We start from the raw sequence: 25,591 nt of genomic DNA on the forward strand, positions 1-25,591 counted from the left end.
GGTATTTTTTCATTAATAGCACAAAAAATAAAAAACGCAGAGGTGATCAAATACCACCAAAAGAAAGCTCTATTTGTGGGAAAAAAAGGACGAAAATTTCAGATGGGTACAGTGTTGCATGACCGAGTAATTGTCATTCAAATTGTGAGAGCACTGAAAGCTGAAAATTGGTCTGGTTATTAAGGGTGTTTAAGTGCCCAGTGGTCAAGTGGTTAAATCGTTACTCAAACCTTTTGCCTATGATTATCATAGATTAGGTTATAAGTAGAGGAAAATATGGTAAATGGTACTTGATTTTAAATTTTTTTTGCTTTGCTGGTCAGCTTACTCCACATTTGCTAGATCTACTGAAGTCTCTTGCAAAGGTATATTTGTCAAGTTCATTGACTTCAGTGTGCTTGATGCAGCATTGATGTTGGAGGCTGCAATTCAGCATAGGATTAGGCTGATCACCGCAGGACCATAACTAAGCTAAAGGTAAACAGCCTCAGCTCAAATGCAAAATAATATTTAAGGTCTATGCTCCCATCTGTACAAGAAAATGTTTCTTTTCTATTTCAGGAGCTTGTAAACTATTTGTGTTTCATATTGTACAATGTAGGGGGGGGGGGAACTGTTAATATTAGAAGCATAACTAACAATTATAGTTAACGTCTATTATATGTGCTATAATATTTTATTAATTCCTGTAACTGCATAACTTCAACGAGTTAATTTTACACTGGCTCAGAAAAAATGTTTACATTGCTCCGTTTTCTTTCACTTCTTTTGTTTTCCCAAAATTACCCTGTGCGTCCTTGTTAGATACGGATGTAAATAAACACATGCCTAAACGAGTGTAAATAACCTCTCAATATCGATTTTTCCGTAACCTAAAACTGTTTCCAATTCTGCTATCAGGGGGGCACAAGGACGGATACAAAATGAGAAACTGTAAAAGTATTGCAACATTTGCATCACATGGTTTACACCTGTTGCATAATTCACCTATACCCCAATAGATTGTCAGCTCTTGAGAGGTGGGACCACTATTTTATTTGTTTCTATTAATGCGCCAGCTTAATGGTAGAAAGCTTCCCCATTGATTGTACAGCATTTCAGAAAGTGATAGTATTTTGTACAAAATAGATACCTTAACTACTTATACTACTACTGTTTAAACTACTACTACTACTATTACTACTACTAATAATAATAATATGATGGAGAAAGTGGCAGATATGGCCGTATCTAGATAAGGTACCTCATCCCAATGATTACTGAAAAAGAGAAGCAGAGAGGATGGGGATTATTGCGGTGCCAAAACAACTCAATCAAAAATTATTTAAAATGATAGATTTTATTACATTATATTATAGACAGATAGTACATACACAGATTCCTATTCAAATTAAACATATAAAGAGGGAGCACATAATGTTTGCTAATGGCTGGAATGGTACTGGCCTAATATGATTGCGGGTCAGGTCTTCCCTACATGTTTCGCCAAGACATTGGCTTCTTCAGGGGAGTGAGACGTGACCGATATAATAGATATAACTCTACAGAAAAAGAAAATGAGGAACATAGCATAAGTTAAATATAAAAGGTTACAAAATAACATAGTAGAAACATGGTATGTGATACTGAGAATTAAGGCGACAAGGTACTAAAATAGCTATGGTAGCGTCTATATTATATAATATTATTATTATTAACTTTTTTTTATACTGATATCCCAAACCCAGTAATTTACTGTGCCTCCACTTGACGTGATTCGGTTTTTGTATCAGCGCCCCTGCCATGTATTTGATCTTATTGGCCCATTAAAATCTTTTCCCCCCCTCCTCCCCCTCTTACTCTCGATTTGGTTATTCACTGCCTTTTTTAGGATCCCTTGACCTTCTCAGGATCCACATATATTATTCTCAGGTCATATAGTTTTGATTTGATTATTACTATCTCTTTTAATCGCTGTATATACATATACAAATATAAACAGTAATTTGTACTTTATTCATTTGCTGTTGTCTAAAATTCATGTACTGTACTATTTTCACCTACTTTATTGTCCTTGTGTTTTCTTCAGTGTTCATATTTTGTGTAATACTACTCCTCTCAACTTTATACATGCTGCGTGAATTGATGGGACGACATGCTATTAATGGGTGCGGGTCGTGCCCTGCATGGCATTCCCCTGCCCCATTATCTTATCCACCCTTTATCCACTCCCATTTCCATCTCCCCGCCTTTCCCCATCCCTCTCTGTGTTTTCTGCTGGCTGTGGAACGCATGGGATTCACCCTCCTGGGGGATGATTAGATCACTACCCATGGCTGTATGGACACCCAAGGGCCTATTGTCCATTGACACTGGGTCCGCCCAATGGCCATCCATCGCCCTCTTTCCCCATCTCGTATCATCCGCCTCTGTTTACATCTCCCCTCATTGGTGCGTGCCCTGTCCTCTGTTTACATCCCTTTGGATAGTGTTTCTGTGTCCCGCCCACATCTTTTTGCGCTGCGCGACCTTGGTCGTGTGACACGATTGACATTATGCTCGGCATTCTGGGCATGGTAAGCAGGTGGATGTGGATATCGCACAGGCGCGGTGGCTGCTTTTCATCTGCTCACGTTCAGTGATGTCACACGCCGACCGGGTGGGGGGTATAAAGTCTGATTTAGCCAGCTCTTCATCGCTGGTTCTACAGGGGCACTGTTATTCTTGAGCATTTTACTTAAGGTTAGTATCAAGGGCGGGTGGGCTTTTCCCTTCCTACATATCTTCCTTACTTAGCTATCCAGGCCATTCTAATCCCGTTATTCTCTTCTTATTCTCCCATCTATCTATCACTTTCTTTGCTGCATGATTTCTGTGGCTGGACATCTCTGGGGAGTGCTTAGCTTCCTGCTTAGGCACTCTACTATATGCACTACTTTCTGCATATCTGAGTTGTTTCTTGAAGCCCAGGAACATTCATTACCTATATTGGGTAAGCTAGAGCCACTATTTATCTGATGTATATTTCCTTTTGAGTTTAGCTTGATCTATTTTTGATAAATACTCTCTATTAGTGTTATTCTATTTATTCATTATCTTTAATTCTTTGTTTCACATCCAGCTACCCTATCTCAGTCATAAGCAATAAAATAAAGTATTTCCTTGATTGATTGGATATCTTTGGCCATCTCCTCCCACCCCAGCTTCAACCCTTTTTTACATTCAATCTTGGTACGTATTGAGGCTTTGTTAGCCCTAGATATTGGGACAAATATTGGCTCTAAGAGAGTTATTTGTCTCTACCCACTATTCCTTTTTTTTCAGTTTTTACTGATCCCCTCTTGCCCCCTGCAGCCACACTATGGTGGTGGTAGGTCGCCCTCCTCGGGGCGGACCTCATACCGACCTTGCCAGCTGGGTGCACTGGGGTAGGTATGGGGACTCCTTGGGGTATTGGGGTGTTGATTCCCACGGATTGGTGGGAGGGGTGTGATTTTTAGTACCTTGTCGCCTTAATTCTCAGTATCATGCATCATGTTTCTACTATGTTATTTTGTAACCTTTTATATTTAATGTATGCTATGTTCCTCATTTTCTTTTTCTGTAAAGTTATACCTATTACATCGGTCACGTCTCACTTCCCTGAAGAAGCCAATGTCTTGGCGAAACATGTAGGGAAGACCTTACCTGCAATCATATTAGGCCATTACCATTCTGGCCATTGAAGGGTAAAAAGGGAATGCGACACTTGAGTGCAGTATGTTTTAATGACACAACCTATGATTACACTTACAAGACGACAAAGATAAAAAGGCTCATCTGTTGTTCAGTGGTCCATGGAGATTTCCTCAACTCCCAATCCGTGTGACGCTGCAGAGATGTGGGGCTGCAGATGGATGATTATCGGCAGAGAGTACTTCCTGTGGCCATCAGGAAGACGCCGGGGCCGGCATGGAATTCTTCCGGGGGAGGACTTCCAACAAGGAGACAAGCTGGTGCTGGATGGGCGGATAGGCTACGCGCTCGTTCAATAGGCCATTTCGGCCATTAGCAAACATTATGTACTCCCTCTTTATATGTTTAATTGTAATAGGGATCTGTGTATGTACTATCTGTCTATAATATAATGTAATAAAATCTATCATTTTAAATAATTTTTGATTGAGTTCTCTTTTTCAATAATAATATGATGTTACCTTTAGGGAACTATACAATCCATCACTAACCATTTCTGGAACTAAAAGCACTGATAAAACAAAATGCTCAAAAGTAAAAAAAAAAAGAAAAATTATAGAGGGATTTAACAAAGAGCTGTGCAAACACAACAAGGGCACCGGTCCTCTAAACATAAACATGGAGCAGATACTTCTTCTAATTACCAAAGGGAAGCAAGTGCCTTTGTTATTTAGGAGTGATCAGTTCTTTGTTTTACTGTGCCAGATACAGCATAGAGAATGGAAAACTGAAGCTGCATGCGCTGATCTCTCTGCCCATCCCTGACAGGATCTCGGATGGTCAGATGGGCAGGTATTGGCAACAATCAGGCAGCAGGGGTGCAGAATCAAGAACCACAAGCAGAGTCAAAGCCAGGCCAAGGTCAGTGACAGGGAAGCAGAGGAGGTACTGGAACTGCAGGCAGGAAGCAAGGTCAGGTCACAAGTTTGAGTCAGCAACAGGGGTTCAGGAACAATGTGAGTTAAGAGCTGGGTCAGGATACGGATGTACACATGGGATCAGGTCACAGACAAAAGGAGCTGATGATCACTAAGCAATGATCCTGCGTTCTGTAGGGCTTAAATAGGCCAGTGAGTGCCAAAGTTCATGGAAAAATGCAGACTCTTGCTCATGCGTACATGCATGATCCTAATTCTGTGCACAGTTCTGTGGACCGTTCTGCGCGCATGTGAATTTCTTTGAGCATAAGCTTGGTTTTCCTGACAGTGTGTATGTAGGTTCCCCTGCACATATGTAAGGATTATGTTTAATTATAACTCCTGAGCAAATCTTATTAGACTGATTAAACATGTTCTATACACAGCCCTCAAATCTATCTACTCGCATTTTGCGTGTGGAAAATGACTGCTGGCGAGTGTGGGCTGTCTGGGAGTGGGGAGGGGACGAGCACCGCCGGCAGGGGTTGAAGGGGTTGAATGGGACCCTTTTCCCTTCAAGCGATCGCCCTGAGGGGAAGAGAGCGTGGAGGAAGAGGAAAGCCGGTCAGGGTAGAGAGTGGGGATTGCCTGCTGTAACAGCTTAGATTTGAATTGCCGTTCATTCACGATCACACACAGCCCCACCTCCTGACCTGGCACCAATGATAGACAGAAAATTTGTCCAATGCCAGGACATGTTCTGTTTGTTATAGATGATGGGTCAGGAGGTGGGGCTGTGTGTGCCCAGCTGTGTGAGTGGGCGGCAATTCAAATGTAAGCTGTTACAGAGGGCAATCCTCGCTCTGTGATGATCCTGCCACCCTCTCCTTTCCTTTTCTTTCCAATCACGGTCACAGGTGAGGCTGCATTAGCGGGCACTGGTCATGCTGCAATCATGGGCACAGGTGAGGCTTCATTGGTGAGAACTGATCCCGCTGCAATGATGAACACAGGTGAGGCTGCATTAATGGGCACAGGTCACGCTACAATGATGGGCACAGGTGGGGCTGCATTGATGGGCACAGGTCACGCTGTAATAATGGGCACAGATGAGGCTGCATTGGTAGGCACAGGTCATGCTGCAATGATGGGCACAGGTGAGGCTGCATTGGTGGACACTGGTCATGCTGCAATGATGGGCACAGGTGAGGCTACATTGGTGGGCACTGGTCATGCTGCAATGATTGGCACAGGTAAGGCTGCATTGGTAAGAACTGGTCATGCTGCAATGATGGGCACAGGTGAAGCTGCATTAGTGAGAACTGGTCACGCTGCAATGATGGGCACAAGTGAGGCTGCATTGATGGGCACAGGTGAGGCTGCATAGGTGGGCACTGGTTACGCTGCAATGATGGGCACAGGTGTGGCTGCATTGGTGAGAATTGGTCAGGCTGCAATGATGGGCACAGGTGAGGCTGCATAGATAGGCACAGGTGAGGCGGCATTGATGGCAACTGGTCAGTCTGTATTGATGGGCACAGGTGAGACTGCATTGATGGGCACAGGTGATGCTGCATTGATGGACACAGGTGAGGCTGCATTAATGGGCACAGGTGAGCCTGCATTGATGGGCACAAGTGGGGCTGAATTGATGGACACAGGTGAGGCTGCATAGATAGGCACAGGTGAGGCGGCATTGATGGCAACTGGTCAGTCTGTATTGATGGGCACAGGTGAGACTGCATTGATGGGCACAGGTGATGCTGCATTGATGGGCACAGGTGAGGCTGCATTAATGGGCACAGGTGAGGCTGCATTGATAGTAACAGGTGAGCCTGCTTTGATGGGCACTGATAATGTTGTTAATATTTATGTTTGTAACTTAATTCTGCATAAAACATTTAAGTGTCATTTCATGAGATAATTTATGAGGGCGTGTTTAGGGATGGAATTAGGGGCGGGGCAGGGTGGGTTTGGGTAGGGCAACTAGTGGCGAGTAAATCTTAAAGCGCTTGTTAATGTGAAAGAAAAAAAAAAGGACCTTAAAGGATGTTATACAGCACAGTGCTTTTGCTGTGTAATTTGGCCCCTTTTCTCCTGCCAGACTTAATCTTGAAAAATTCTACATACAGTATCAGATAATTACAAGGTCACTCTTTGCTTACTGACCTCACTGAACAACTCCTGCCAGGATCAGGGGCACAACCTATGATTGCACACTTTCTCTGTCCTTTATGTACCAAGGAGCATATCCCACATTCACACTGGCCTTTTCCAATGCTGCCCAACCTACAACCAGCTCCTCATAGAGTTCTCAATTCAAAATGGCTCATCCAACCCTCAGCTCTAGCTTCACAGCTAGTCTTCACATACATCATCTAAGGCACTCAGCCTTCCAGTCTGTTGTCTTCTGGGTACTGATTCTCTGTCTCACACAGAGCCTGCATACTTTGTGCAGCAGATGTCTCTTCCGGATCATTACAAATTTGCTCCAATACACATTTATATATATAATACGCATATATATATATATATATATATATATATAGTGGGGACAGAAAGTATTTAGACCCCCTTAAATTTTTCACTCTTTGTTATATTGCAGCCATTTGCTAAAATCATTTAAAGCGGGATTCCACCCTAAAGTGGAACCTCCGCTGATCGGAACCCCCCCCCCCCCCCGCTCCGGTGTCACAATTGACACCTTTCAGGGGGGAGGGGGGTGGAGATACCTGTCAAAGACAGGTATTTTCACCCACTTCCGGGCATAGACTCCCACTCTACGCCATTTCCTGCCCTGCCGCGCTGTCTGCTGGGACACACACGGGTCCCAGTGACAGCGCGGACCATTCCCCTTGCGCGGCGCGGCTCGCGCATGCGCAGTAGGGAACCGGGAAGTGAAGCCGATTCGCTTTACTTCCTGATTCCCTCACCTCGAATGGCGGCGGCAGCAGCCGAGGCCCGAGCGGTCGATCGGCCTCGGCTGCCGGCATCGCTGGAACCCGGGACAGGTGAGTTCCCATTTATTAAAAGTCAGCAGCTGTAGTATTTATAGCTGCTGGCTTTTAATATTTTTTTTTGGGCGGAATCCCTCTTTAAGTTCATTTTTTTCCTCATTAATGTACACACAGCACCCCATATTGACAGAAAAACACAGAATTGTTGACATTTTTGCAGATTTATTAAAAAAGAAAAACTGAAATATCACATGGTCCTAAGTATTCAGACCCTTTGCTCAGTATTTAGTAGAAGCACCCTTTTGATCTAATACAGCCATGAGTCTTTTTGGAAAAGATGCAACATATTTTTCACACCTGGATTTGGGGATCATCTGCCATTCCTCCTTGCAGATTCTCTCCAGTTCTGTCAGGTTGGATGGTAAACGTTGGTGGACAGCCATTTTTAGGTCTCTCCAGAGATGCTCAATTGGGTTTAAGTCAGGGCTCTGGCTGGGCCATTCAAGAATAGTCACAGAGTTGTTGTGAAGCCACTCCTTCGTTATTTTAGCTGTGTGCTTAGGGTCATTGTCTTGTTGGAAGGTAAACCTTCGGCCCAGTCTGAGGTCCTGAGCACTCTGGAGAAGGTTTTTGTCCAGGATATCCGTGTACTTGGCCATATTCATCTTTCCCTCGATTGCCACCAGCCGTCCTGTCCCTGCAGCTGAAAAACACCCCCACAGCATGATGCTGCCACCACCAATCTTCACTGTTGGGACTGTATTGGACAAGTAATGAGCAGTGCCTGGTTTTCTCCACACATACCGCTTAGAATTAAGGCCAAAAAGTTCTATCTTGGTCTCATCAGATCAAAGAATATTATTTCGCACAAAGAACATGGGAGGCTGTATTCCCGATCTAGCCAGCGGTGAGGGGGCGGGGCTGGGAGCTCCACTGACTCGCTGACTCTGCCCCATGTATCCTGTATGCTCAGAAAAGAATGGCTGTAATTAGAGCAGTGATCGGCATGGGCGCGTCAGTGGTGCTCCCGGCCCCGCCATAGCCAGAGGTCCGGGGGTGGGGCCAGAAGCTCCACTGACACACCCACTCAGATCACTGCTCTAACTACAGCCGCTCTGTTCCAAGTGGAGCTCCCGGCCCCGCCCCCTCACTGCTAGCTAGCTCGCGAATACATCCTCCTGTGTCCTCTGTGCAGTGCACTCTGCAAAGCTGTCATCGGTGCCCCAATTCACAGGTAATCTCATGCAGTATATCCACAGTCTCTGATAATCTCATGCAGTATATCCACAGTCTCTGATAATCTCATGCAGTATATCCACAGTCTCTGATAATCTTGTGCAGTATGTCCGCAGTCTCTGGTAATCTTGTGCAGTATATCTGCAGTCTCTGATAAGCTCGTGCAGTATATCCGCAGTCTCTGATAAGCTTGTGCAGTATGTGCGCAGTCTCTGATAATCTCGTGCAGTATATCCACAGTCTCTGGTTATCTTGTGCAGTATGTCCGCAGTCTCTGATAATCTCGTGCAGTATGTCCGCAGTCTCTGGTAATCTTGTGCATTATATCCACATTCTCTGTTAATCTCGTGCAGTATGTCCGCAGTCTCTGGTAATCTTGTGCAGTATATCCGCAGTCTCTGATAATCTCATGCAGTATATCCACAGTCTCTGTTAATCTTGTGCAGTATGTCCGCAGTCTCTGGTAATCTTGTGCAGTATGTCAGCAGTCTCTGGTAATCTTGTGCAGTATATCCACAGTCTCTGTTAATCTTGTGCAGTATGCTCGCAGTCTCTGGTAATCTTGTGCAGTATATCCGCAGTCTCTGGTAATCTTGTGCAGTATGTCTGCAGTCTCTGATAATCAAATGGAGTATGTCCGCAGTCTCTGATAATCTCATGCAGTATATCCGCAGTCTCTGATAATTTCATGCAGTATGTCTGCAGTCTCTGGTAATCTCATGCAGTATATCCGCAGTCTCTGGTAATCTCGTGCAGTATGTCTGCAGTCTCTGGTAATCTTGTGCAGTATGTCTGCAGTCTCTGGTAATCTTGTGCAGTAAATCCGCAGTCTCTGGTAATCTTGTGCAGTAAGTCCGCAGTCTCTGATAATCTCATGCAGTATATCCGCAGTCTCTGATAATCTCATGCAGTTTATCCACATCTCTGATAATCTCATGCAGTATGTCCGCAGTCTCTAGTAATCTTGTGCAGTATGTCCGCAGTCTCTGGTAATCTTGTGCAGTATGTCCGCAGTCTGGTAATCTCGTGCAGTATGTCCACAGTCTCTGGAAATCTCCTGCAATATGTCTGCACTCTCTGACTCTCTCCTGTAGTATGTGTATTAATGCGCCACTTTACTTGCTCAATGACTTAGAGAAAGGGTTTGCCCTTGCAATTTTGTTTGTTGATGCACTTTAATTAATATAATAATAAAAAAAAAAATCTATTTGAATCGTAAATCGAGTTTTTAATTAAAAAAAATCGCAGAATTTTTTTGGGGGGAAAATCGCCCAGCCCTAGTCAGACCTCATCTAAACACAGAGGGCAGACCGAAAGGGTTTGAGCCTGCCCCCTTGATGACATGCACCACCCAACTCCTTAGATGTGCAGCAGGAGGGAGGTGGAGAGGGGCGGTCCAGGGCGGCCGACTGCTCCGTCTGAAATGCTCATCTCTACAAACCAGTGGGTAGAGGTACTGGCTAAGTGGCTATACATTCCTGGGATAGCACAGCTCAGATCATACTCGCACTCCTCATAATTTCATTTGCCAAATCAGAGCAGGCGAGATGAAATTTTGAGGGCTGATATATATATATATATATATATATATATATATATATATATATATATATATATATATATATATATATATATATATATTACATATCTGAACCTGCAGGCCATGCCCAGTCTCCAAGAGCCTCTTGTGTCAATAGGATCCTGCACTACAGGAAAGCTGCACAAACCACCTGCTTGTCACTTAGCTTTATCAAGGGTACCTGCCACCCCTTTACACAGAGTTCTGATTGGAATACCCAAATCTGCAAGCTTCTAAACTGAAAATGTTTTGCCTTTCATTTTTCTTTTAAACTAAATGGGTTGTTTTACAAGGTGACCATTTACAATCTCTTTAACTTTTCCTGTTACACCTAAAAACAGCCAACACTTTTCAAGACTTGCTAGGACACATGCCTAAAATTATTCCAATTATTAGCCTCAAGCTACTTCTTCACATCAGAGGTCGGTATGGGCACCGAAGACTAGCCATGTGGTTGTTCTAATGAGCTTATTACAATTTCCTCCCTTTGGTGTTCAGCTCTTAGATCTGCTGCATGTAGGTGTGTTGCTATTCTTGACTCTCCTGGGAATGGTAAAGACTTCCCAAATGTTCATGGGATGGTGTATTTTTTCTGGAAGGAGATTGAGAGTCTTCCTTCCAAAACACATAAACCAAATACTTAAAGAGGGATTCCACCAAAAAAATAAAAAATTAAAAGCCAGCAGCTATAAATACTACAGCTGCTGACTTTTAATAAATGGACACTCACCTGTCCCGGGTTCCAGCGATGCCGGCAGCCGAGGCCGATCGATCGCTCGGCCCTCGGCTGCTGCCGCCACCATTCTAGGTGAGGGAATCAGGAAGTGAAGAGAATCGGCTTCATTTCCCGGTTCCCTACTGCGCATGCGCGAGTCGCGCAGCGCAATAGGAATTCTCCGCGCTGTCTCTGAGACCCGTGTGTGTCCCAGCAGACAGCGCGGCAGGACAGGAAATGGCGTAGACTCCCACGGGAGTCTATGCCTGGAAGTGGGTGTAAATACCTGTCTTTGACAGGTATCTCCACCCCCCTCCCCCCTGAAAGGTGCCAAATGTGACACCGGAGGGGGGGAGGGTTCAGATCAGCGGAGGTTCCACTTTAGGGTGGAACCCCGCTTTAACTCAATATTTTTCAGATAAGGAAGCTTGGTCGTTTACTCCTGGGTTTCTTCTCTGTTTTAGGTTGGGTTCAGACCATTGCGAATTGGATTGGTTCCCCGTATCCAATTCCCAATAGCAGGAGATTTTGATCGGCTCTCTATGGAACGTGCGTCTTTTGGTCGTGCGTCTTCATGTCTTCAGCTTGGAATTCTGCCCAAACAGACAATTGTACCCCACTTCCAAGCAATGTTTATCATTCTTATTTTTTGTCTCAAATATCTGTGTGCTAAGTATACCTTTTGTTTCATTCTCATAGGGGAGCAAAGAATCGGGAAATATGACGTCACCAGGGACTCCACACCTCCTGAACAAGGAGAACAGAGGTCAAAACCAGAGGATGTGAAGGAAGGAGAAGTGGTCGAGATTGAGACAACAACAGGTGAGTGTCTGACACCTCACCTTCAGGTAATAAGAGATGTATGCCTGCATATTTATAATACATGGTGTGTTTTTTTTTTAGGTGATGTACAGGTTGTGGAAGAACAATCAGATCATTTCACCAGTGACAATGCCCAAAGGCTAATCCAGGACATCATGTGGTGTAGTCAGGATTTAGACATTGTCAAACAAAAAACTATGGATATTGACGTAAAACATGAACATGATTGATGTCCTTGGAAGAATTTAATTTACAACAAAAATTGGCACCATTTTGTGTTTTGAAGTTACATTTTGACAACATTTTAAAAAGCCTAATTTTGAAGATGCACACAGTATGTCAACATGTGCTATCTGCCATCAGGGGATATCAATGTATGCGTTTTGTGCCTGCAACCCCTTCCTCAAAACTCAAGTAGTTGAGAGGAAGGGGTTGCACCCCCAAAACACATCTATTTATTCCCCAAAACACATCTATTTATCCCCCATGATGGGAGATAGCACATGTTGACATTAGGCATGGGATCAGAATGCAAATCCCCAGTTTGACTCCTAATTTGTGTGCATCTTCAAAATTAGGTTTTTACAGGGGTGACTTCACCCCATCAAAATCCACACATTTTGGACAATATAATGTGTGATCTTGCCTTTAGTTTTTCAATGTTGAACTTTGTAAGTTCCAGAGTTATGTATGTTCTGTTTTGAAACATGGCTGTTTATGTAACCTTAAAAAAAATATATGTAGATAACTCAAAATTGTATACTTTTTTACAAAAAAATGTTTTACAACGCACATGTGAATGTGTACGGAGTAAAAGGATTTTTACTCAACAAGGTGCGGCTTCTTCTTTCAATGATCAGTACCATTTTTTGTGTTAAAATTGGTGTTTACAGTATTGTTGTTTACAGTGTCAATGGGTATTATATAATAATGTACAAACCACTTGGCACTACAAGTGCACTAGGAGACAGAAAAAATAAACACAAGCAGGAAATCACAATCCAGATTTTAGCAGATACAATGTAAAATGTAATATTCCAAATAATTTTGTCGCACTTCACGGGTGCTTTGGGGGGGCAAGCCAGGATGGGCCGCTTCCAGGGACATCATTGTTTGCTGAAGTCCAGCGTCAGGCCAACTGTGACCACATAATTTGGGTTATTTCTTTTCAAAAAGTTATGCAGGATGCAACAAGATAAGACAATGGTATTAAGTTTGTATTCCGCCATATTAATGGCCGTTTGAAACAGGTGTAACCGGCTGGCCAGAATCCCAAACGCGTTCCCCACAACCCTTCTGGCTCTAGCCAGCCAGAAATTAAAAACCCTCTTCTCCGGAGTGAGGGTCCTCTGGGGGAATGGCCTCATCACATGGTTTCCCAGACCAAAAGCCTCATCTGTTACGAAGTCAAATAGCAGTCCTTCGACATTCTCCTCCGGGGGTGGCAATCCCAAGCCACCACTCTCGAGACATCGGTAAAACTTTCTCCAGGTAAATTCTCCTCCATCTGACATCCGGGCCATTCCTCCTCACATCCACATATAGAAACTCATATGTCGCCGACACCACTGCCATCAACACGATACTATGAAACCCCTTATAGTTAAAATAGTATGACCTCGAATGGGGTGGTAGGGCGATGGGCTTCCCATCGATTGCCCCTCCGCAGTTAGGAAAATCCCACCGCTGGGCAAACTGGGAGGCCAGAGTCTGCCATTCCTGTGGCATTGAAGGAAACTGTGGAGTCTAACCAGAAAAATCTAATTAGTAATTTTGCACAGAAACATTACAAGCAAATTATACACAAACATTGTTGGCCAACATCAGTATAACATTTCTTGTAAAGAGTATTTAAAGGCTAAAATATAAGGTCCACTTATCAGATTCATCACCCCCTCTGATGGCCCCTTGTAAATATTTTAGGGGGGGGGGTATGTTTTGGACAGGTAACCACCCTATCCACTACATAATGGAGTAACAAAGTAATGTGTGTTACTTTGGCCAGCCCCTCCTTAATTACACTATTGGCAGCCCACTGGACACATAATAAGAAGTGGCATCAAAACAAATTAATAAATGGAAGCACATTTGTAGATTCTGCAATTACCTATCAAGATAACAGGAGAAGAAAAATGTAAACAGTAGCATTTGAAACAATTGAGGCAGGCCCTTGCACTACGTGCTTTCAGAAATTCATCCATAAATCTGACCACAAAAGAGGTAGGTATAGTGTGAATTGGTTTTGGCAAAGTCAGCAGATAGAGGATTGCTATCAGTTGACTCAGCGGTTGGGGGAAGGGGGTTCCAAATGATTTTGGGCCCCCCAAAAAAAGCCTCTGGCACTCTGCATGAATTTAAGGACAACAATAACATTTGTACACATTTTAGGGGGTCTTTAGGGTAAAGCATTACAATGGAGCTGACAAAATACAGTGCTAAATGACTAGACTAGGAGTATATGGGCCCCAGATAGCATGCTGGGGGGGGTTAGTGAAGGCAAATATGCATGACGGACAAAAAAGAAGCATATAAAAATCCAACATGCATGAGGACATTCCCAGCTTATTACAATTATGTTAATTATAGATCATTAAAATATGATGAAAGAAATATAATACATTAGCAAACAGTAAATAAATATAATGTGGTGTTAAAGGATAAAACTTACCCTCATATATTCCTTCTGCAGGACCTGTATGATGGCAGAACAGGTCTCTGGGATAATGATCCCCAGAGCCTGGGGGGAGATGCCTGTCGAGAACTTGAGTTCTTGAAGGCTTTTCCCCGTCACCAAGTACCGCAATGTGGCGATGAGCCTCTACTCCGGTGTGATGGCTTGCCGCATGCAGGTATCCTGCCTGCTGATAAAAGGGGTCAGCAAATCCAACAGACGGCGAAAAACGGGGTCCGTCATGCTGAAATCATCAGAATTATTCTCACGGATCTCGCTCAGCAAAGGCATATGAGAGAATTGGTCACACTGGAGCAACCAATTCTTGGTCCATGAACTCCTCCTCACCCTGTTCATGGACTGGGCTTGTGTCAAAGAACCCCAACACCAAGCCCCAGGGCTGGATTAACGTAGGGACTATTGGAGCTGCAGCTCCAGGCCCCTACCTCAATATAGGCCCAGCCACCCAAAAAGGACATGGAAAGCAATGGGTCAACGGGAAGAAATCTCCCCTGATGGGCCCTGAATTCCACATGCACCACCTGGGCAGAGTGGTGGGCAGGGGAGGGCTGGCAGCCTTAGGCCTGGGGGGCAAGTCCAGTCAAGTGGCCGATTTAACCACCAAATTAGCTCCACATTGCCGGCACAGAGAGAGAAATCGCTCCACATTGCCGGCACAGAGAGAGAAATCGCTCCACATTGCCAGCACAGAGAGAGAAATCGCTCCACATTGCAGGCACAGAGAGAGAAATCGCTCCACATTGCAGGCACAGAGAGAGAAATCGCTCCACATTGCAGGCACAGAGAGAGAAATCGCTCCACATTGCAGGCACAGAGAGAGAAATCACTCCACATTGCAGGCACAGAGAGAGAAATCGCTTCACATTGCAGGCACAGAGAGAGAAATCGCTACACATTGCAGGCACAGAGAGAGAAATCGCTTCACATTGCCTGCACAGAGAGAAATCACTTCACATTGCCCGCACAGAGAGAGAAATCGCTTCACATTGCAGGCACAGAGAGAGAGAGAGACTGCTCCATATTGCATTTTCTCTGTGGAAGTAATGTTGAGAAGTCTCTCTCTCTTTCTGTACAGGCCAGTGCACCAGCCCATAGGGTCAGATTAAGGGCAACGTGGGCCTGGTGCAGCAGTGGAGCAGGTTTAGGAGTGGCAGGGATATGATGTAATTAACGTCGTATCCCAGCTCTCCCCTTACTAGCCACCATCCTGCGTCTCTAGGAGCCTGTGCTGGCCTGTGCCCAGACTTGGTCGCAGCCGCACAGGTGTAATGCTAGGGAAGCCTGGCATTTGATTACCAAGCTTCTGTAAGAGCTGTATGTCGGTTTGTGCTCTTAGGTGAAGGTTTCCGAGCCATCAGAATACAGTGATCACTGCTGGCAGCTATAGCTGCCAGCAGTGATCGAAAACAAAAAAAGACACACTGGTTGTATTGAAGTCAGTTGATCTTTCAAATTCTGTACAAGCAGTCTGCAGAAATTTCTATCTGTGTATGGTGGCCTAAGTCCACCAGTATCTGGGTTTATCCTCAAATCTTCTGAAAGGCATGCTCCACTTAGGCCGCGTACACACGGGCGGACTGTTCGCCCAACTTTGTTTGTCAAACAGTTTCGGCAAACAGTCCGCTCAAAATTAGCATGGACGGACATGGCCACACACGGCACTTTTTGAGCGGACTGTTTCAGCGAACTGTTTGCCAAACAGTTCGCTCAACTTTTGAAATGAACGGACTCGCCCACGTAAGGCGGAGGCAAATCCGCCCATTTCGAGCACGTGTACAGGTAGGCGGGGCCCGCGAAGGAGACGTCGCGGGCTCCGCCGCCTGGAATGGACTTAAAGGGGAACCCCAACGCCGAAAAAAATCGGCGTGGGGTCCCCCCAAAGTCCACAACAGACCCTTGTCTGAGCACGCTACCCGGCCGGCCAGGAAAGGGGGGCGAGCGAGCGCGCCCCCCCTCCTGAGCCGTACCAGGCCGCGTGCCCTCAACATGGGGGGGTGCCTTGGGGAAGGGGGGGCCACGCGGCCCCCCCCACCCCAAAGCACCTTGTCCGCATGTTGATGAGGACAAGGGCCTCTTCCCGACAACCCTGGCCGTTGGTTGTCGGGGTCTGCGGGCGGGGGGCTTATCGGAATCCGGGAGCCCCCTTTAAGAAGGGGGCCCCCGGATACCGGCCCCCCACCCTATGTGAATGAGTATGGGGTACAATGTACCCCTACCCATTCACCTGTGAAATAAAGTACAAAAAAAAACACAACACAGAGAAAAAATATTTTATTGCACAGCTCCGGGGGTCTTCCGTCTTCGGGGGTCTTCTCGCCGGACTCCTCCGCTATCTTCGTGTAGCTCTTTTACTAGCGGAGGAGCCCGGCTTTCTTCCTCCCCGCCGCCGGCCTCTTCTCCCGACTTCGGGGGTCTTGTCCCCCTCTTCGGTTCTTCTGCCGGGCCACCGCGCCTTCTTGTAGCTCTTTTGCAGGCGGTGGCCCGGTCTTCTGTCGCCGCTGCCTTCCGTTCTTCTGTCGCCGCCTTCGGTTCTTCTGCCGGGCCACCGCGCCTTCTTGTAGCTCTTTTACAGGCGGTGGCCCGGTCTTCTGTCGCCGCTGTCGCTGTCGCCGTCGCCGCCTTCCGTTCTTCTTCTTCTTCTTCTTGTTCTTCTTCCCCAGGAGATGTTGACACGTCGCTCTCTCCGGCCGGAATGCCAGAGCCGCGCTGTGCGGTCACTTATATAGTGACAATGGGGCGGTGTCACATGGTATATGTCACATGGGTTGGTCACATGGGTTGATGTCACATGGGGACTATGACATCGTAAGGGGGCAGGGTCACCATGTGACCAACCCATGTGACATATACCATGTGACACCGCCCCATTGTCACTATATAAGTGACCGCACAGCGCGGCTCTGGCATTCCGGCCGGAGAGAGCGACGTGTCAACATCTCCTGGGGAAGAAGAACAAGAAGAAGAAGAAGAAGAACGGAAGGCGGCGACGGCGACAGCGACAGTGGCGACAGAAGACCGGGCCACCGCCTGTAAAAGAGCTACAAGAAGGCGCGGTGGCCCGGCAGAAGAACCGAAGGCGGCGACAGAAGAACGGAAGGCAGCGGCGACAGAAGACCGGGCCACCGCCTGCAAAAGAGCTACAAGAAGGCGCGGTGGCCCGGCAGAAGAACCGAAGAGGGGGACAAGACCCCCGAAGTCGGGAGAAGAGGCCGGCGGCGGGGAGGAAGAAAGCCGGGCTCCTCCGCTAGTAAAAGAGCTACACGAAGATAGCGGAGGAGTCCGGCGAGAAGACCCCCGAAGACGGAAGACCCCCGGAGCTGTGCAATAAAATATTTTTTCTCTGTGTTGTGTTTTTTTTTGTACTTTATTTCACAGGTAAATGGGTAGGGGTACATTGTACCCCATACTCATTCACATAGGGTGGGGGGCCGGTATCCGGGGGCCCCCTTCTTAAAGGGGGCTCCCGGATTCCGATAAGCCCCCCGCCCGCAGACCCCGACAACCAACGGCCAGGGTTGTCGGGAAGAGGCCCTTGTCCTCATCAACATGGGGACAAGGTGCTTTGGGGTGGGGGGGCCGCGCGGCCCCCCCTTCCCCAAGGCACCCCCCATGTTGAGGGCACGCGGCCTGGTACGGCTCAGGAGGGGGGGCGCGCTCGCTCGCCCCCCTTTCCTGGCCGGCCGGGTAGCGTGCTCGGACAAGGGTCTGTTGTGGACTTTGGAGGAACCCCCACGCCGATTTTTTTCGGCGTTGGGGTTCCCCTTTAAGCCCATTCCAGGCGGCGGAGCCCGCAAAGTCTCCGTCGCGGGCCCCGCCTACCTTCACACGCGCTGGAAATGAGCAGACTTTCCTCCGAGCGGGAACAGTTTGCGCATTTCGAAAGTAGCCTACACACGGGCGGACTGTTCGCTCAAACACAGTTTCAGCGGACAGTTTTTCGGAATTTCCGAAAGACTTTGTCCGTCAAACTGTCCGCTGAAACTGTCCGCTGAAAGCCCACACACGAGCGGACTGTCCGCCCAAACACTGTTCAGCGGACAAGGTTGGGCGAACAGTCCGCCCGTGTGTACGCGGCCTTAGGGGTAGAAATTCACTTTGAACTCCACCTTAATTCCACAACTCTGATTATGTATTAGATGTGCAAACAATAAGGTGAGAGAACATTGAATATCTACAGAGAGTAATGGTGTTCAAAGTGAACTGTGCCCTTACCTGGAGGGACTGGCATTCAGGAGGTTTTTTTTTTTTAAAAGCCAGCAGCTACAAATACTGCAGCTGCTGACTTTTAAAATAGTGACACTTACCTGTCCAGCGCGCCCGCGATGTCGGCACCCGAAGCCGATCTCTAGATCGTCTTGTCGGGTGCTGCCGCCGCCATCTTGGGTATGGGAATCAGGAAATGGAGCCTTTCGGCTTCATTTCCCGGTTCCCTACTGCGCATGCGCGAATCGCGCTGCGCAATAAGGATGGTCCCCGCTGCCTCTGGGATCTGTGTGTTTCCCAGCAGGCAGCGGGGCACTTGCGGAAAGGGGCGGGCACTTGCGGAAAGGGGCGTAATCTTTCCGCAGAGAGCTATCCCGGAAGTGGGTGCAGAATACCTGTACTGTACAGGTATCTGCACCCCCCTCCCCCTGAAAGGTGCCAATTGTGGCGCCGGAGGGGGGGAGGGTTCCGATGAGCGGAGGTCCACTTTAGGGTGGACCTCCACTTTAAAACAGGCAGGGAGGAAATTACATATTACCTCCTTACTGCCTGTCAAATGCCTCTGAAAAGTGACCTGAGCATCGATCGCTTTTCAGTGGAGTGGCAATGTCTGCTGTGAGTAAAAGCCTTTTGGTGTGCTGCGGTTTTTCTTAGGCGCAGTCCCTCAGACTTTTTAGGTTGTGCGTTTTTGCTGCATTTTCTGGAATTGCACCAAAAAGATGCAGCATGCAGGACTTTGTGTGCACTTCCAGAATATGCAGTAAAAATGTGCAGCCTAATAGAGGTCTATGGGGCCAGGGGCACCATTCAGGAAGACTGGCACTACGCCAGCACTGCAGCCAAACTGCCAGTGTGAGCCCACATAATAACACCCATGAGGGCGAGGTACTGCACAGGCTGCTAGAAATAGAACTATTTAGCTGCAGAGAAGGGGGAGAGATTTGGGGGACAGAGCAGAGGGAGGGAGAAGAGGTGAGGAGAAGCTCACTTACTTGGTCATGCAATGGACAGCCCCAGGAAGCTGACTTGAGTTTTTTTTTTTTTTTTTTTTTTAATGCTGTGGCTGCAGAGCTGACTGCTCAGTTTTAACTTTCCCGCCCCACACATCCTCTTCAACAACAACACATGGGCTGCCCGGGAGTGTGGGCGGGGAAAGAGAAAGCAGATCCAGCCTCTGACAGACATTGGTGTGGAGGAGGGAGGGGCGGGGCTAAGCTCTGTAACACTGTCAGGTCTGTGACAGAACTCATCGCTGGCTTGCAGTACTGACTCCGGCTGTGACGGCCACTCTAACTGCCACACTCGGCCAGCTCCAGACTGCGCATGTGCAGTTCTAAGCTTGCGACACAGCAGCCTAATTGTACAGATATCAGAGCAGCCCAGGGGGAAAATGCATCCCTGCCCCCCAGCCCAGCCCGCCCCTGGTGGTGGGATTTTTAATGGGCACTGCATGAGCAGTCCTAACAGAAGCCTGGGGCACGCCAATGCAGGATTCTTAAAGAAGTCTGGGGCTTCCATAGTGTTAGGCCTGCACAGCTGCACTCTTTCAGCTCAGAGTGCACACCAATGCACGGCCCTTACAGAAACTTGGCAAGTCAAATGCCAGGCTTCCCTAGTGTTATGCCTGTGTGGCTGCACACTTTTGAGTTTGGGCACATGCCAGCACAGGCTCTTGGAAAGCAGAAGGGTGCCCAATAAAAGGCCCACCAAAATCCTCAGCACCAAGCGCATGATGCTATTAATCCGGCCCTGCCAAGCCCCCGCACAGCACGAACTCTACGACGAGTACGTACATGCAACATGGTTTCAAAACGGTCGGCTGGTCAGAACGGACTAACAGAAAGCACTGATAAACAGCAAGGTTTGAAAGAACGAAATGCAAATCAGCAAAGAGCGGACAATAAGCACTGAAAATCAAAGCGCACTATATCAAGATATAGGCCACAATGACAAACAAATGCGAACTGACTACACGCACTGATAGGCAGATACGCACCGACAAGCACAAACTGTAAAGCAGGAACGATCTGAAGCACAAGTCTGAAAAGCGCGAATCGTCTCTAACCAAACTTCTACTAACAGGCGATAAACACGAGATCAGCAGAAGGAGGAGCCCAAAGGGTGCCGTACATGGTGCTGAACTTCCCTTTTCTAGTCTCGTTGTACGTGGTGGACATGACCGTGTTCTTGGTGTTCGGAATTTGGTGTGACCGTGTGTAGGCAAGACAGCTTGAGCGGAATTCCGTCGGGAAAACCATCAGGGCTTTATCCGACGAGAATTCCGATCATGTGTACGCGGCATTATACATATGCTTCATAGCCATCATCTTAGGACCCACAGTTTGTGTGAAAGGCAGACCTAAGGAACTACTTTTAGCTCATGGCCTAAGACAGCTGCTTCAGCACTCAACCCTTAAACTGGTCCTTTTCAAACTAATGGATTAAGAAAAAAAGCTTATTCTAAGAATCACTGCAGCAAATCTATCCTCCTCAGATCTTGTTCGTGTAAAGGAGAGATGAGATGTACACAGAGGAGAAAAAAATAACCTGCCAGTCATGCTTGCACCTACATCTTACCTTGTATGTAAATCTAATAATGGAAAAGGTAATTTATCATAACCAAGTAAGTGCAAGGTAATTCCTGCTTGACAGTTTCCAACCCTGCCCCAGATTGATGTAAAATGCAAGTATTCATCTTTGCACATAAAGTGGTTGTAAACCCTCCCTCCTGGCTTTTAACTATAGGTAAGCCTAAAATAAGGCTTACCTATAGGTAGTGGAAATAGCTGCTAAACGTGCACCGTTTAGGAGATATTTCACTTGTAGTGCGCCGGTGATGTAATCGGCACATGCACAGTGAAGAAACGGACCTCCATGCCGTTTCTTCTCCCAGCGTGTGCCATGACGTCACGCGGCTCCGGCCAGTCACAGAGTCGGAGTCCGCGGCCCCCCGGAAAGAAGAGGGGCGAAGATGGACGCAGACTGCACAGGGGACAGCGATGGATTCATTTGCAGGTAAGTGTCACATAATGGGCTAGTATGCGATTCATACTAACCCATTATGCTTTTAATTTGGAGGCTTTGCAGGGAGCAATAGAGGAAGTAGCCCATAGTGTATGTAGCTCATGTTGAAATAATTGGACCACACTGCAAAATACTGATGGTAGGACTTTATCTTTTGTATTCATCTCTCTCTCTCTCTATTTTTGTATATACATTTATATACTTTATAATACAGGAGCATAGCCCCAAAGCCTCCCGTATTTGTAGACATGGTTCCTATTCTTTGTACTAATGAATTAATACCAATTTCTCCAATTATTAGACATGTGCTGTAAATCTTCACAAGATTCTTGTAAATATTCATAACAATTAATGTAAAACTAAATCATAAAATATTTAAAAAGTTAAAATAGACTTAGCATTGAGAAATGTAATTGAGATAATAGGGTTTTAAAGTACATGTAGTATGTCCTAGATCGGATGTAATGAATAGGTATGAATGTAATTATGTTATATTTTCAAATGGGGTACAATTCATATAGATTAAATATCTTTTGAAATATATTATAGCATTAATATATTGTTTCTTAAGGGGATTTAGCTAAGTATTCCAATTGTGAATAAATAATTTCCTACAAATGAATTTGGGTCAGATGTAAGAACACCTATCAAAGATTAAGTGGAAATCCTGTATTCAAGACCAGAAGAAAACTGGAACAAGTAACCCACTTGGGACTGAAATGAGGTATCCTTAACAAAAAAAGAGGCAAGGTACCTGATCCCAGAAGCTTACCGATCATTTATACAGTACCAAAAATACACAAGAACAAAGAAAACCCACCTCCAAGACCTATAATAAATGGAATAGACTCACTAACTCCAAGAATGGGTCAATATGTAGGCAGCTTTTAAAAGATATGAAACATATACTCCAATTATTGGAGAACATCAAATTAAAAGGAGAAGCAGTATTAATGGCTACAGCAGACGTATCTTCATTATATATGATAATTTGACACTATCAAGCATGTGAAGCAGTAAAATGGGCACTCAGAGAATATACCTCACTAAAATGCACCCAAAGAAAGTACATTATCAAATGCATAGATTTTTGCTTAAAAAAACAATTATTTCTGGTACCAACAGACGTATTACCATCAAAAAATGGGGGTGGCAATGGGAACCAAATTTGCACCCAGCACCGCCAGAGTTACTTCTATACAAATGATATATCGATGACGTAATTATAATATAGAAAAGAAGCAAGGAGAAATTAGTGATCTTTCTCAATGGTCTGAATCACAATGACAGAAACATACAATTGACATGGGACATCAGAAAGACAAACATTCCTTTCCTTGACCTAGAAATAATACAAGTGGATAAGAAATTGATCGCAAAGACACAATTTAAGAACGTTGATCAAAACAGCTACTTACCAATAGAGGGCTGCCACCATAAGAATTGACTACATAACATGTCCAAAGGACAAATGATAAGATTGAGACGTAATTGCACAAACACCAGTGATTACATGGAACAGGCAATGAAAGTAGGCCAAAGATTCATCAACAAGGGATACGATAGAAAATTAATAGAATAAACTACTAAGGAGGTATTCAGAAATAGAAAGATCAACATTAGGAAATTAGGATTAGGAAAAAGAAAGAAAGAACCAACAGATAGATAGAGTACCCATCATATTTGATTATATTATTCAATATAAACAAGTAGAAAGTATTATACAACGTCACTGGCACATATTATGTACTGATTAGCACTTTCACATAATATTGCCAGACCATCCAAAATTCGTATATAAAAAGGCCCCGAAAATTAAAGATAAAATTGTCAAGAGTGTGATAGACCGTCCCAAAAAGTCCTTCACTTTCTTTACAGGAAAAGGATTCTACCCCTGTAAGAAGTGTTATGCATGTACTTGTATGAAGCGCCCTAATGAAAGAAGTTCCAACTTTACATCAAATATTACATACAATCTAAATGAATTTATAGGATGTAACACAGAAGGAGCAGTCTACATTTTATAATGCAGCTGTGGGTTACAGTATGTAGGACATACAAAAAGACCATTGAAAGTAAGAATAAAGAAACATGTACAAAATATACTAAAAGGTTGTGACAAACACAATGGGAGTTATTTACGATAGGAAACTCCACTTTGTACTGCAAGTGCACTTGAAAGTGCACTGAAAGTGCAATTGGAAGTGCAGTCGCTGTAGATCCGAGGGGGATATGCAAAGAAAATAAAAAACAGCATTTTAGCTTGCACATGACTGGATGATAAATTCAGCAGAGCTTCCACTCATTTCAAATCTACCCCTTAGGTTTAGCGCGAATGTACTTCCAAGTGCACTCATGTACACTTGCAGTGTAAAGTAGATTTGCCTTTCGTAAACAACCCCCAAAAAAGACATTTTTCTAAAGTACACAAAGGAGATCTCACACACACAATTTTGGGGCATAGAACCCTATATAAGACATTGGAGGGGGATTCAAAAGGTCAGAACCCTCAGTCAGCTCGATTAAATGGATATTTTTTATGAATACGCTTACGCCACATTGCCTGAATATAGAATTTGACCTGAACTGTTTCATCAGTGATTTTTTATATTTATATTTACATAACTCGTAATTTTTTTACATTGAAGAACATAACAATATTGCACATTTTACCTATGTTTTACATCAGACCCAGGTTAATATGTAGGAAATTATATATTTACAATTGGAATACTTAGTTAAATTCAGTTAAGAAACAATATATTAATGCTAGAATATATTTCAAAAGATATTTAATCTATATTAATTGCACCCCATTTGAAAATATACCATCATTGCATTCATACCTATTCATTACATCTGACCCAGGACATACTTCATGTACTTTAAAACCTGATTGTCTCAATGCTAAGTCTATTTTAACTTTTTAAAGATTTTTTGATTTAATTTTACACTAATTGTTATTAATATTTACTTGATTTAATGAGATTATTTTAATAGTATTCTAATATGGAGATATGAACTTGTTTCTGTTGTACAAGAATGTCACACTTATATGTTGTTTCCTTTATCCCTGCACTCATGTATCCAACAGTTCCCCATTTCCCGGGGTTATTTATCAAATGTGGTCTCTATTCCATCCAAGAAATTGGAGGATGGGAGAAAATAGGCTAACGAAAGGAAGGCATCCTTAAAGTGGAGGGCCACTCTGAAAAACAAAAGTACATTAAAATGTTGCAAAAAATCTGAAAAAAAATGAAATTTTTTTTTTTTTAAACTTACCAGAAATGCCTGTTGCTAGGCAGATCGTTCTAATCTGCCTCTTCCTACACCACTGTGATCTTCGGTCTTATCTCCTCCGCGCGTTGTCTTCTGGGAAATGGGGCGCTGTGTATCCCCGAACACATCGCGCCCCATTCACAAAGCGATGCGCAACTCGCGCATGCGCAGTAGGAAACAGGCAGTGACGCCGCAAGGCTCCACTGCCTGTTTCCCTTAGTTGGAATGGCAGCGCCGGGACCCAAGAGCCGAGTGATGGTTCGGCCTCGGACGGCCGACATCGCGGGTGCCCTTGACGGGTAAGTCAGCAACTACAGTGTTTGTAGCTGCTGACTTTTTTTAAAAAAAATTCAGCTGGCCCTTCCCTTTAAATACTAGTGGGGCTCTATTTGAAAATGGTCGCCAGGATATACATATACAGGGCTTCAAGAAAATGGCCAAAATGTATGACTTCAACACACTATTTAAACACGCTTCCCTTAGCCTCCGTTATCCCCTGATGAAGTCATGTAA

General features: G+C 45.2%; 1 long non-coding RNA gene across 1 annotated transcript; it reads left to right on the forward strand.

Annotated features, from left to right (window-relative positions):
* The first annotated feature begins 218 nt into the window (after positions 1–218).
* On the forward strand, positions 219–12,713 carry LOC143960732 (uncharacterized). Its single transcript, XR_013270371.1, has 3 exons — positions 219–477; positions 11,758–11,880; positions 11,962–12,713. It is a non-coding gene; the product is annotated as an uncharacterized LOC143960732 (long non-coding RNA).
* Positions 12,714–25,591: the final 12,878 nt, after the last annotated feature.

This window comes from Lithobates pipiens, unplaced genomic scaffold, assembly GCF_037356315.1.
Source record: "Lithobates pipiens isolate NorthernLeopardFrog02 unplaced genomic scaffold, aLitPip1_a1.2 Scaffold_8, whole genome shotgun sequence".
Taxonomy (NCBI): Eukaryota; Metazoa; Chordata; class Amphibia; order Anura; family Ranidae; genus Lithobates; species Lithobates pipiens.